Here is a 12,771-nt window from a genome sequence, read left to right as displayed (position 1 = left end):
AGCACTGCCTCTGGCAGTCCTTCCTCAACAGTCCTAGAGGTCTCCTTTAGCATCGAATGAATGAAGTCCTCAAGGGGGTGGGTACTTCAGAGCCATTCCACCTCTTCCTGTATCTCTCCTGCCTGCTCCCTAAGGAACACCACCGAGAGGCACTACTCACATCACAGAAACTCCCCCACCTGGCTATCACTGGAAGAAACCTGGAAGCTGCAATCTCCACAGTGCCAAACCAGGCCATGGGCAGAAGTCATCAACAGTGAGCTCTCCTACCTTGACAGACATCTCATAGATGCAAACAGTGGAAGAGCTGCCAGTGGGTATGGCTCTGGCATTGCATCATCTTCCAGCTCTCTCTCTGAGTTCCTTAACTCACTGCCTCTCTCTTCCTGTGCCTCTTTCCATGCAGATCTTCCCTAGGAAACTCCCCTGTAAGCTGGCCTGTTCACTGCTCCTTGGTCCTCAAAGGTTCCCTTTTCCCTGCTTCCTCTGATCAAGATTACAGTGAAGGTGAAAGAGCTTCCAGGTAAACACCCCCAGAGAATACCCCCTCACTCTGGATTCTAGTTAAGCAAGAGGCTTAAGTATTAGTCTAACTCCTGAGTTTTAGCTACTTACACAATATATATATATATATATATATATATATATATATATATATATATATAGGTTAGCTACTAGGGCTGTGTAAAGCTTCAGCAGCCAATTCGATTCAGAGGAGATTCGACAGCCAAATCTCTGAATCCGAATTGAATCAGGAGACCCCATTAAAATGTCTGAATCAATAAGGAATCCTCCAGATCAATTTGGAGAGATTCAGAGATTTGGAAGGCTTGCAGAAAAGAGAAACTGAGAAGAAGGAGGGGGTGGGTTGATCTTCCTATATGGAAAAGGCTGAGAGTGGGGGAAAGTCTGCTCTGATATTGACATCTGTAGCTGGCCAGTGTCTCTGATTTTTCTCTGAGTTACCTTCCATTCACAGTGTTCTGGGTGCGGGACATAGTAACAACATATCAGGCAGTGTCTGAAGTGATCAGTGCCTTTTGTGAGCTGTCTCTATTGGACCAGCAGTGTCTGAAAGGCTCTGGCTTGCTCTCTAGTCTCGTGGTAGCTAGTCTCTCTTCTTGTAAGTTGTATCCAATCCTTTCCTTCTTACCCTTGCCTACAATCCCTATTGTCATACCTATCCATTCCTTTCAACTTATTCTTCCTTCAAAATCCTCTTCTTTGTTCTTGTTAGTCTGTCTTGATTCTATTTCCCCACAAAAAGAAATCTGTGTTTTCCCTGACAGTGTGTCATCACTGCGCAGGAAATCACAACATATATTACACACACACACACACACACACACACACACACACACACATTTTGCAGCACACCAAACATTATGAAGCATGCTGGAAAGGCAGGTGCCAGGTCTTCTGGCAGGGAAGGGAGAGGGGGCAGAGGGAGAGCTGCAAGTTCCCCCTACCCCAAACATAGATGGCACCCTCTTTCCTGGCAGCGATGAGTCTTCTGCTCCTAGTGGGAACAAGGAGGTAGGAGCAGTGTCTGCACCTGCACCACCACCACTAACACCAGTAATAACCACCAGCACCAGCATTACAGTCTCCACCCCTATTTCAGTTCCCAGTGTTAGCCTTCCAGTGCCAGAGGAGGAGGTGGATCTGGAAGCAGAGGAGCTGAGGGCCATAGCAAAGGAAATTCTGGGGAAGAAGGGGAAATCTGAGTTTGTGCTCCACAACCCTCAAAGTTCTCCTAGAGGCACTTTGGAGGAGGTTACGGAGGCAGGTGGCTCCATTCCTCCTGTTGTTGTGCTTCTGCCTGGTGAGGAGGGAAATAAGGTAGGATTCCCTACCCTTAACCCAGAAGTGGGTGGGTAGTGTAGTGTGGGATCATTTTGAGGCAGCAAATCATCCCAGGTATGCTACCTGCCAGCACTGCCAAAGGCAGATGAGCCATGGCAAGAACGTGAAACACTTCACCACCATGGCAATGCTGCTGCATCTCGGGAGGCTGCACCCCCTTGCCCTTGTTCCTCCTCAGCCTGGCACCAATGGGAGCATGCCCAAAAACAAGTCCCTCTCACTGCAAAGCCCCTGTCCCCAAGAAGCAGAGGCAGGCCACCCTGGACCAGTGGGAGAAAGGTAGAGACAAAGTGGGGCACGTTTCCAAGGCAAGCAAGGTTACCCAGAGAATTGGGGAGATGCTTGCTCTGGATGGCTAGCCCTTCTCCTTGTTGAGCATCCAAGCCAAGCCAGGCCTGGAAATGCTCAGGGTTCAGGCAGATCATGGCACTTGGGGCCCCATCCTACCAAGTGCCTGCACACAACTTTAGCAGGACCTTTAGCAAGCCCCTCATAGCTTCCCACTCCCAGCAGCACTGCCACCTACCTCATGGACCACCTGGGCAGCCCAGGCTCTATGGGGAACAGCCCTGGCCCCAGCCCACCCCACCCCACACAGATCCAGGGGCATATGCCTGCCCCGAACCATGCTCTCCCAGATAAGTAGCTGAGTGACAGCAGCAGTGGCAGGAGCCGCTGCCACCTCTGCCTTCCCCCACACTCCCCCAAATGAACCCTGCTCCATCCCTTGCTTTGTCCCTGGCCTGCCCTTCCTGACTTGGCATTGCTTGCCCCTGCCTTCCTCCCTCATGGCAGGGCCTTGATCTGCCCACGCCCTTTCACTTCCCCTTCCCCTTCCCCCACCACACCAGACTTACCTGCTGCAGGCAGTGTACCCCAATATCAGATCAGTATCAGCCAATATCAGCCTCCTTAAATATCAGCTATCAGTATCGGCCTCAAAATCCCTATCAGAGCACCCCTACTCAAGTGTCTTTATGGGAGTGCCAGAAGCATGGGAAACAAGCAGGATGAACTGGCACTCTTCCTGCTTGAAGAGGATTTTGATCTGGTTGGGTTAGCAGACACAATGGGATGACACACAGCTGGGCAGTGAATATGAAGGGCTATAGGCCTTACAGGAGGGATCAGATTGGGAAGAAGGGAAGAGATGTGGCCCTCTATGTGACAGAGCAGTACCCCTCCCTGCAGGCCACTATAGACAACAGGGAAGAGTCCCTTGAGACCCTCTGGGTCAGGATGCAAGGGAAATCAGGAGAGGGAGACCTGATGGGAGTTTACTATAGGCCTCCCTCTCAAGAAGAGGAGTGTGATCAGGCATTCTCCAGAGAACTAACTGAAGCAGCTAACACTGGAGACATGATTGTCATGGGTGACTTTAACTACCCTGACATCTGTTGGGAGGACCACTCGGCCTCCCCTGGCAGGTCAGCCAACTTCTTGGCAACAATAAATGCCAATAACTTCTTGGCAACAATAGATGTTTTTGATGCTGGTTGTGAAAGGGCGTACCAGGGGAAGACCATTCTGGACCTAGTGCTGGCCAAAGGTGATAACATCATAGGCAACCTAAGGATTGGTGCTACTCTGGGGGACAGTGGTCACGACCTGGTCAGGTTCACCATCCACCATAACACTGGGAAACCAAACAGCACAACAAAAGTCCTGGACTTCAAGAAGGCAGATTTTGCCAAACTTAAGAAGTTAGTTAGAGAGGCGCTCTGCAATCAGCAACTGGATGACTTGAGGGTTCAGAAACAGTGGTGCTTCCTTAAGGAGGCAATTCTCACAGCTCAAAAACAGGCCATCACCATGCAAGCAAAAAATTGGAAAGAAGCCAACAGACCAACTTAGCTCAACAGGAATATTAGATAGCTTCTAACAAAGAAAAAAAGTAGTATAAAAACAGTGGAAGAACTTAGTAACCAGAGAGGAATCTCATCTGGCCCTGCATCACCAGGGCCTTCGGATAGGAGATAAGGAAAACCAAAGCAGGCATGGAGATCAAGCTGGCAAGCAGAAAAGACAACAAAAAGTTCTTCTATGGATACATAGGGAGTAAGAAAAAAAATCAGGCTCCACTGTGGGACCCTTACTAAATATTTAAGAGCAGCCCACAGTTGATGCCCGTGAAAAAGTCGAACTCCTAAATGAATACTTCACGTCTGTATTCTTGAAATCAAACATGGGCTGCTCGCCTGATCAGATGCCCGGGGAGAATGGGGCAGACAACAAACTACACAAAATCAGTCCCGAACAGGTGAGGGATCTCCTGCAACACCTGGATGTCTTCAAGTCTGCAGGGCCTGACGACCTGCACCCAAGAGTCCTGAAAGAACTGGCTGAGCTAATAGCAGCACCACTGGCCAAGTCATTTGAAGCCATGGAACTTGGGAGCGGTCCCGGATGACTGGAAGAGGGCCAATGTCATACCCATTTTCAAGAAAGGGAAGAAAGATGATCCTGCAAACTACAGGCCAGTCAGTCTAACCTCGGTCCTAGGTAAAATTTTGAAAAATATATTAAGGAGGCTATTATTTGAAAACTGGAAACAAATGGGGTTTTAAGACCCTTTGTTGAGGGTAGATCATACTTGACAAACCTTGTGTCCTTTTATGACCAGGTAACTACCCATCTGGATGACGGACACGTGGTGGACATGATCAACTTAGACTTCAGTAAAGCCTTTGATTCAGTTTCCCACAGGATTCTCTCAAACAAACTTGAGGGTGCTGGACTTGACCAGTCCTCAGTGAGGTGGGTGGACAATTGGCTTAGAGGCTGCTCCCAGCAGGTGGTAATTGATGGGCTGGCCTCATCCTGGAAGGCCGTCTCCAATGGTGTCCCCCAGGGATCTGTGCTTGGACCCAGGCTCAATTATTAAGTTTGTGGATGATACCAAGCTGTGAGGAAATGTGGGCACACTGGAGGATAGTGGGTAGAGTGGGCCAGGACCCTAAGCAGCAGGGGGACGCAGCCCCAGGTCCAACGCAACAAGGGGAGCAGGCCTGGAGTGGCAGCAGGGGGGGAGGGGAGCAGCAGGCTGGTAGCAAGGGAAGGGGAGGTGGCGATGGTGAGGAAGGGAGTGGGCCGGTGGCAGGCCCAATCCAGAGGTGGGGAGCAAAGGAGTGGGACGGCAGGGAAGGGGAAGAGCAGGCCCAATGCAGTTGCGAGGGGGGGTGGAGGGAAGGAGCGGGCCCAGACAGGGGAGGGGGCACACATGGGGCTGTCCCCCCCACACACACCCCACCCATCATTATTGACTGGCAATTTGCTAGTATGAATGTACAGGCAAACACTCTCTGTAAAGAAATACATAATTGTACTAGGGCTGTCAATCACTGTTAACATGCACAATTAACACAAGAACTAACACATTACTTTTTTTAAGGCTTACACCTCCTCAGGCTCCAGACTCCCCTACAGGGAGCACCCCCTCCAAACCCCACACACACCTCCACAGAACTCCACACCTTCACAAATTCCCCCACATACACCTTACACCCACCCCCCAACCATACATAGTACCTGCATAATTTTGCATAATTTTGAGTTCTTCTGCTCATAATTTTGATTTTTTAGCTGTGTAATTAAAATCACAATTAATTACAACTATTTTTAATCACACAACTAATCGTGATCAAATTTTGCCCTAAAATGTATATGGATAATATAGCAGGCATTTTCAGAACATTCACTATTCACTTTTGAACTGAAATTTCCATGTTTTCAACTATAATATTTTTTAGAAAGTTTGAGGAAAATCCCCTCTGGGATTTTTAGTTATTAGGAAATTAAATCAGATTGGATTAAATAGGAGGGGAAAACACCTGAGCAAATCAACTTCATAAAATACATGCAAAGAAACCTTTACTAGAAGCTTACAGGATCAATCTAGTATAGAATCATATGGGATGCCCACTTAGCTTGTGAGAGGCTTAATAAACCACAAAAATCAGGCAGTAGGGGTGGAAGGAAGGGGGTGGAATGGACATTGAGCTCTCTTTAGTATTGAACTAGAGAAATCTTCCTCAACAGAAGGTTGAAGTAGTATTCATTGGTAATTCCTGGCTAGGTGCCCAAACTGGAGAGAAGAATGATGTGCAAAGCAACAGGTCCTTAACTCCTACCCTTTCCCCTTCCCCCCCAGCATCCACAGTGCTAACTGCAAAACCCAGACCACGCTACTGCAAAACCTGAGACAGAATGCAACGGAACCACTCATATCACAAATGAGGGGTTAAAGGTGCTTTCAAGTGCATTTTCCTATGCCCTGCTCCAAAAAGCAAAAGGTAGTTTGTGAACTACTTTGGATCATTCATCTGAAAGGTGCCTTGTAAATCTACAATGTTGTTAGTGATAGGACTAGACTTTTTTTCTATTTAGAACACTTCTTAGCCAACTATTAATTTCTCTTTCCCATTTTGTAATCTTCAATTAAAAAGAGGAAAAATACCCCACCTAGCTGCTGACAGGTTCTTTGAAGCTTTTTCCTTAAATTCTCATTGAACTCAGTATATATTTCAAAACTAACAGACTTCTGAAGGATTCCTTACTGGCTACAGTCCCTATTCATCAAACTTAGGTGCAATCTTTAAGCTATCCATCTTTGCTAAATTGCATTAAAAAGGTACTATAGGCACAGTGCTGAATGGGGATTCTCATGCTGAACTATAAACATGTACTTAGTAATGGCACACAACTATGACTGAAAAAATATGTTTGTCATGAACATCAGTGATAACCACATTTGAATAAATAAAGGCTTTATATTCACCAACTTTATAAAAATATGAATGTGCCTTGGAAGAAATTAAGGATCACTTATTCATTTTCTTGCCATTAATCTTTTTATTAAGTTGTTACTGGCATAGAACAGAAGTGCATTACATTTTTCAGCTGTGAAGGCATATTAGGAAGAAGGGGAAAAAACAAATAATATTAAATACTAGACCAAGATTTTTAAATAAAATGTATATACTCAGTTCTGTATTTTTTTCTAGTGTATAGAAATTTTACAGCAAAGAGATTATTCTTGTTTGATCTAATAATTTGGTGGACATACTGACTGCATAGCAGGAAAAGTTGTATTCTGGATGAATACATGGTAATCAGAACTTGTGACAGCACTTCAGAAAAGAATGCCAGCCTCAAAAGAACTCCTTAAACTAAAGTTAAGGTTAAGCAGACATGGGATGAAACTTTATGGAAAAAGCTTTGAAAGAACATTATTACTTGAACCAAACTAAACCCATACCTCCTCCTTCCTTCTCTACCCACAAAATCTGGGAAGCTTGAAAACCCACAATTAAATTTTTATTTGGAAAAAGAAAACAAAAACAAATTACCAAAACAAACATTGGAAATACAGAAACTGTACAGAAATACATAGTTGAGTAAAGTCAGCCAGACAACCATATGCCATGCATCACTGCCAGTCTCACCTCTTTCACCTTTCCTTCATACCATTTTTCATAATAGAGTTAGTTGAATAAGGATTTTTCCTTCATTCATTTGAAATTAGGCAGCCTGAAGCTATAACTTAAAATACACATTTTGGAAAAGGATTGTACATGTGCAGTTTGCCTTTGGAGTTTAGAAATATGAACTTTAAATGTGTTTGAGACCAAGTGTGAATAATCACCACTGTACTAAACTTGGCTTTTAGCTTGATGATACATTGAAGAGCTAGAACTAGAGGCTTGTTTACACTTACTAAACCTTAAACTTCTTGCCTTCTATGGCTTCTATATAGATACAAGAGAAAACAGAAGTCATATATGGTTAGTGACAGACATGGGGACATGATATAGTAATACTATAGTATAGGTTAAATTATTTTTTTAAGAGCTGTATATGCAGAGCAGGGGCAGGCAATTATTTTGGGCAGAGGGCCGCTTACTGAGTTTTGGCAAGCCATTGAGGGCTGCATGACAGGCAGCCCAGGGCAGATTAACATTGATTTTCTAAATTTTTTAGGGTCCCCACGGGCCAGATAGAGTAGCCTGGCAGGCCACATCTGGCCTCCAGGCCACATTTTGCCCACCCCTGATGTAGAGCCACCAAATCCCCTGAAAATTGATCTAGATATATCAGCTATAAACCTCTATATTAAAACTGAGCTAGGCCTCCCTTGAATTAATTTACCTTGTCCCAGTAAGAACTGATCTACTGACACAGCTTGTGCTGATTTACATGAAGTTGATTTTAGTTAAACCATCCCATTCTCTGATGCAATCAAATCCTGATTTACCAAATTAAACTAAACCAATTTAAACAATACTACATTAGGATATATGGGTTAGGAGTTTGCAGCAGAGGAACTATGGTGTCTTTAAAGTGATTGTGTAATTTTTCTGATATAGTGTATTTATGAAAAGTTTCTATCTGAATCCACAGATTCCCATTTATAACATTTGTAATATGTTTTTGGGAGTGACTGCCTTCTATGTTTGGCTTTAGGAAATGTTGAACTAGATAATTCTCTTTCTTTCTGTGGCTTCTTCATAGATACAAGAGAAAGCAGGAAATGTTCGTGTTAGTGACTGACATAGGTACCATGTGGTTTAAGTAATAGCATAGGAAATGTAATACTATAAGAGCAAGTTATTCCTGTAGGAAGTGCTCTTAGTTGCAGTGGTTAAATAAAATTGAGTTCTTTGCAAATAAGGTTGTGTCGACATTTGTTTGGTAAACTAGTGGTAATGTTAAGACTGTTTGGGTGACCTTAAACTGTGTTTTTTCTATACTTCATCTAAGTTCTCTGTGAGCTGAAATTATTCCTACTAGGAAAATGACCTTCCCCTGTAAGAAATTTGAGCTTAAAGATATCAAGTGGCTTAAAAAGATCTTTTAACAGCTTAGTCAGGACAATATTAATATCCCACCACAAAGGAGAATATACGGTATCAAACCCCATGTGAATTTCATGAATGTGGGCTGTACAGAAAAACTGATGTACCTTCAACATGTTCATTAAATAGTAACTAGATGAACTCTGACAGAATACAACTGTAAATTCAGGCTGTGTTAGGTCATCAAGGCTGTTAAGCATTTTTAGAAGCAACAAATAGTTCTGATTCAGCAGAGTATAAACCTTCAGCACTTAAATTGATATGTTTTTTCAGGCCTGCCTCTTCTGATTATCCAGTTTTGAGGCAGTTATTCACACACTAAAAAAAAATTATGGCAATCCTTCAGGCCTTAATTAGGCCAGGGCAACTGCTCCATATACACTCAGAAGAGCCCATGTTACAATTCAATATATGAAAATATTGTTAAGTCTGATACTAATTCATTGTTTCATCAGTCTGATAGTATTTCAATTTTAAATGTCAAACAGGCTCTATATTTTTGTTTATAATACTTGCCTCACATAAAACAGAAAAAAACCCTTAGATACAGTGCTTTCCATACAGAACTGCTATCAATCTTATCATCCCACATTACTGAAAAATTACTGATAAGCGCTAACAAGAAAATGTGTTTCAATAGCTGCTTCAATTCGTAGTAGAAAGGTTAACTATTATAATCTACACAAGTTAACAACTCTCCATAGAGCATTTCAAATTTTATAAAAGGTACCCATGGTGTGCAAATTGCTGATCTTCTGCTGAATAATTCAGAATAATATACAATATTAAAGACAGAACTGAGCCTGAAAAAAGGAACCTATTCAAGATGTTGTCAAGGCTTAGTATCTAGTTCTTTCTCCCCCTCCCAGTCCTGATCAACAAGACTCTAGCATTTATTTTATGTGAACAAGGATTTTTGTTAAACCTTAATTGCCCTGTATCTGTCAACAATGCAAACTTGGTAAGCTTCAAAACTCTGGAAGTGTCACAACATTCACTACAATTTTAGTACAAATAAACAGAATATTTCCTTATAATAGGAGATTGCTTAAGGGGAAATAAAAATACACTAGACAATTTTTACTCTATCCCCACCTTATGGTTAGAAAAAGAACTTTCATGTTTAAGAAGAAGTTTCATTTTCTGCACATTTCTTAAGTATTTCTCCCTACAATAGTAGTCCCCACACTCTAGTGAGAAACTGGTTGTGAAACAGAATAAGCATTTTAGTCTAAAAGTATGTAATTAATGCTCTGCTCTGACTCTTATTAAGGCAAGGAAATACATGGAGCTCACCAGAGCTCTCTGCATCCACTAAGTTCAGTATCTGTGGGTTTTAAATCCAAGAGTAAGGCATAGAAGTGAGTAAATAGAAGTTTAGAATGGGAAAGTAATCACTTAGCAATGTCATACAGGCTGTCCTCAACTTAGTGTTTTGCACTCACGTCTCTGACACCCTGTTGCAACTTTCTGACATCAATTTTGACTTTACAACGCTTGATCTGATGTGACGCCATGACAGTGAACAAGTCGCTGCATCACCCAACTCCCTGGAAAACATCTGTCCAAACTTCCTTGGACATTTTCTTTAAGAAAGCAGACAAGACTCCAGAAAAACCTGTAGCCAAGACTCCTGAGAAGAATCCAGCCAAAAGCCCTTCAAAAAACCCAGCAAAGTCACCTCAGAGAAGTCCTTCCAAATCAATGATTGCTATTTACAATATAAATACATTAATGTAGCTATATTACTCATCTATAATTGATTGAGTACAAAATTCTGGGTTACTTTTGGTGAAAACAGGGCATCAGGCCTTGGTTCAGGAACGAATCCCCCATTTATAATAGTTTCCTATGGGAAAATCGGTTCTGAGTTGCAACGTTTCGACTTAAGACGCCGTTTTCAGGAACCAATTGTGTCATAAGTCCAAGGACTGCCTGTACGTTATTCATATATTCACACACATATAACAGTATTCATATATTTAGTAGGTTTACAAGTGCCTGAAATTCTAACTTCTAGAATTTACTACAGGTACTAAAAGGTTTTTAATTGATAGTAATTGTATAATGATCTAGTACAGCAATCCGCAGACCAAAAAATATAAAACAAAAAAACCCCCTGACAGTAGGCAGGGTCCCTGACATATAAGTGATACACCCTTTGATGCCATCAGCTGATGAACTGAGGGGGAGGGGGTGGAAAGACAAGCTCTGTAAATCCTCTTCCGTTGCTCAGCCCATGTCAGAGGAAGGGAAAGACATTTTCTTTTTTTGCTCTTGTGTGTCTGCTCCAGAATGAAAAAAGCAGACATGATCCAGGGCTCTGCCTTATCCCGTGCACTTCTAATGCTTCTACTTGGCTAGGAGGGATAGAGGCAAGCATGATAATAATCCTTAGGGACAAATAAGAAAGCAATTGACAAATTCAAAAGCCAATTCCAGCTGGAGATTTGTGACTACTACTTTAGAATATGCAGTAGTATGAAAATGTTCAGGGACTATCGATCAAGCAGACAAGACATTTGATATACATGAAGCTGCAGAACGTACTTTCTCAAATAATACAAAGCATCTAAATGTGCCACATTAATTACATTTTTACCACAAGAGTGCTGCAGGAAGAGTTAAGATTAAAGGAATAACTATAAGCATTTCCTACTTTTGAATATCTAAAATAATATTAAGACAAGGTTAAAATTATAGTTGTTTGGAGTTGCCTAGATGTTTTTAAAAAAATAAAATGACTGCTTCATTCTAGATACCTTTAGATTACTGCTGGCTTGCAACCACAGCCAATTCATGAAAATTCTATATGACGCTGTTTGACTAAACTCACTTACAATATGTTCCATGTAATTTAGCAGCTTCCCAGCTTCCAGTAACTTCCTGAATTACACAGGACAAGAGAACTCCCAGAAGAGCCAATTAAAAGGATAAAATGACCAAAATATATTCTAAGAGATAAACAAAATAGCCACTCCGAAATATCCTTCCAAACAATTAAGGGCAGGTGGCTGGCTCAAGACTTTTTTTTTTTTTTTTTTTTAAAGATACCTTCAAGAAAGGATTAAAGGTAGGTAAATTTCCTTCTTTAAAAGGGAACTCTGCACAATGTTTCCAATCAGAGAGTAAGCAGAGGAACAAAAGATAGGAATATCCAGCACCAGTACTTTCCCTTCAGCCTTTTAAGAACTATCTAGTGCAGGGATTCTCAATCCCTGGGCGACAGCCCAGTGCCAGGCCGCAGAGGGTTGGTTGCCAGACCAGAAGTGGCCATGGACCAGCAAACCGTGGCCCTCCAGAGCCAGGCGGAGAGGCTATGGCTGCTTTCGCAGGGCCTGCAGCAGAGCAGGTTTTGGCCCAGGCCCCACTTGGGAGGTGGCAGTATCTTTACCTGTCTTCCAGCTGGAAAATCTGTCCAGGGTTGGCTGTGACTGCTGGGCTGTGGTTTGCCAGGCCACGGTTTGCAAGGCTGCAGCATAAAAACTTTGGGAACCCTGATCTAGGGGCTTTTACCCCAAAAGCTCAGGTTATTAAATCCAAGAATCCTGAAGACATTTATTGAGCTACATGCTACAGGGGATGTACTCTGCTCTCTTCCCTTCTCAGGTCCAAAGAGGATTGAGAGAGGGTCAACCAAGGTGACCAGCAGCGTTACCCTTAAGCTGCATGGCCGCACGCAGACATGCCTGGCAGTGCAGCATGAGTGCGCCTGCGTGGCCACACAGCTTAGAGGGAACACTGGTGACCAGCACTGGCAACCATAAAAGCACACTGAACAGAGCCAAGGGATTAGAGAAGAACAAGAAGACATATCTAGGACCAAGATAATTAATCTCTCTTTTTTCTGTGCATTTAAATTCAATACACAATCCTAAAGAGGGGTTATTTATTTTGCCATATTGTAATAGGTGGCAGAATTTTAAAAATACAGTAACTCATTTATATTTAAATTTTGATGTTGCAGTTTTCTTAAACTATATAGATCACAATGTTTTTATTTGATATATTTCCTGTTTGCTTTCCTTGGAATACTTCAACTCTCATTAAC

Source organism: Alligator mississippiensis, chromosome 1 (genome assembly GCF_030867095.1).
Source record: "Alligator mississippiensis isolate rAllMis1 chromosome 1, rAllMis1, whole genome shotgun sequence".
Taxonomy (NCBI): domain Eukaryota; kingdom Metazoa; phylum Chordata; order Crocodylia; family Alligatoridae; genus Alligator; species Alligator mississippiensis.
This window is presented reverse-complemented; position numbering follows the sequence as displayed.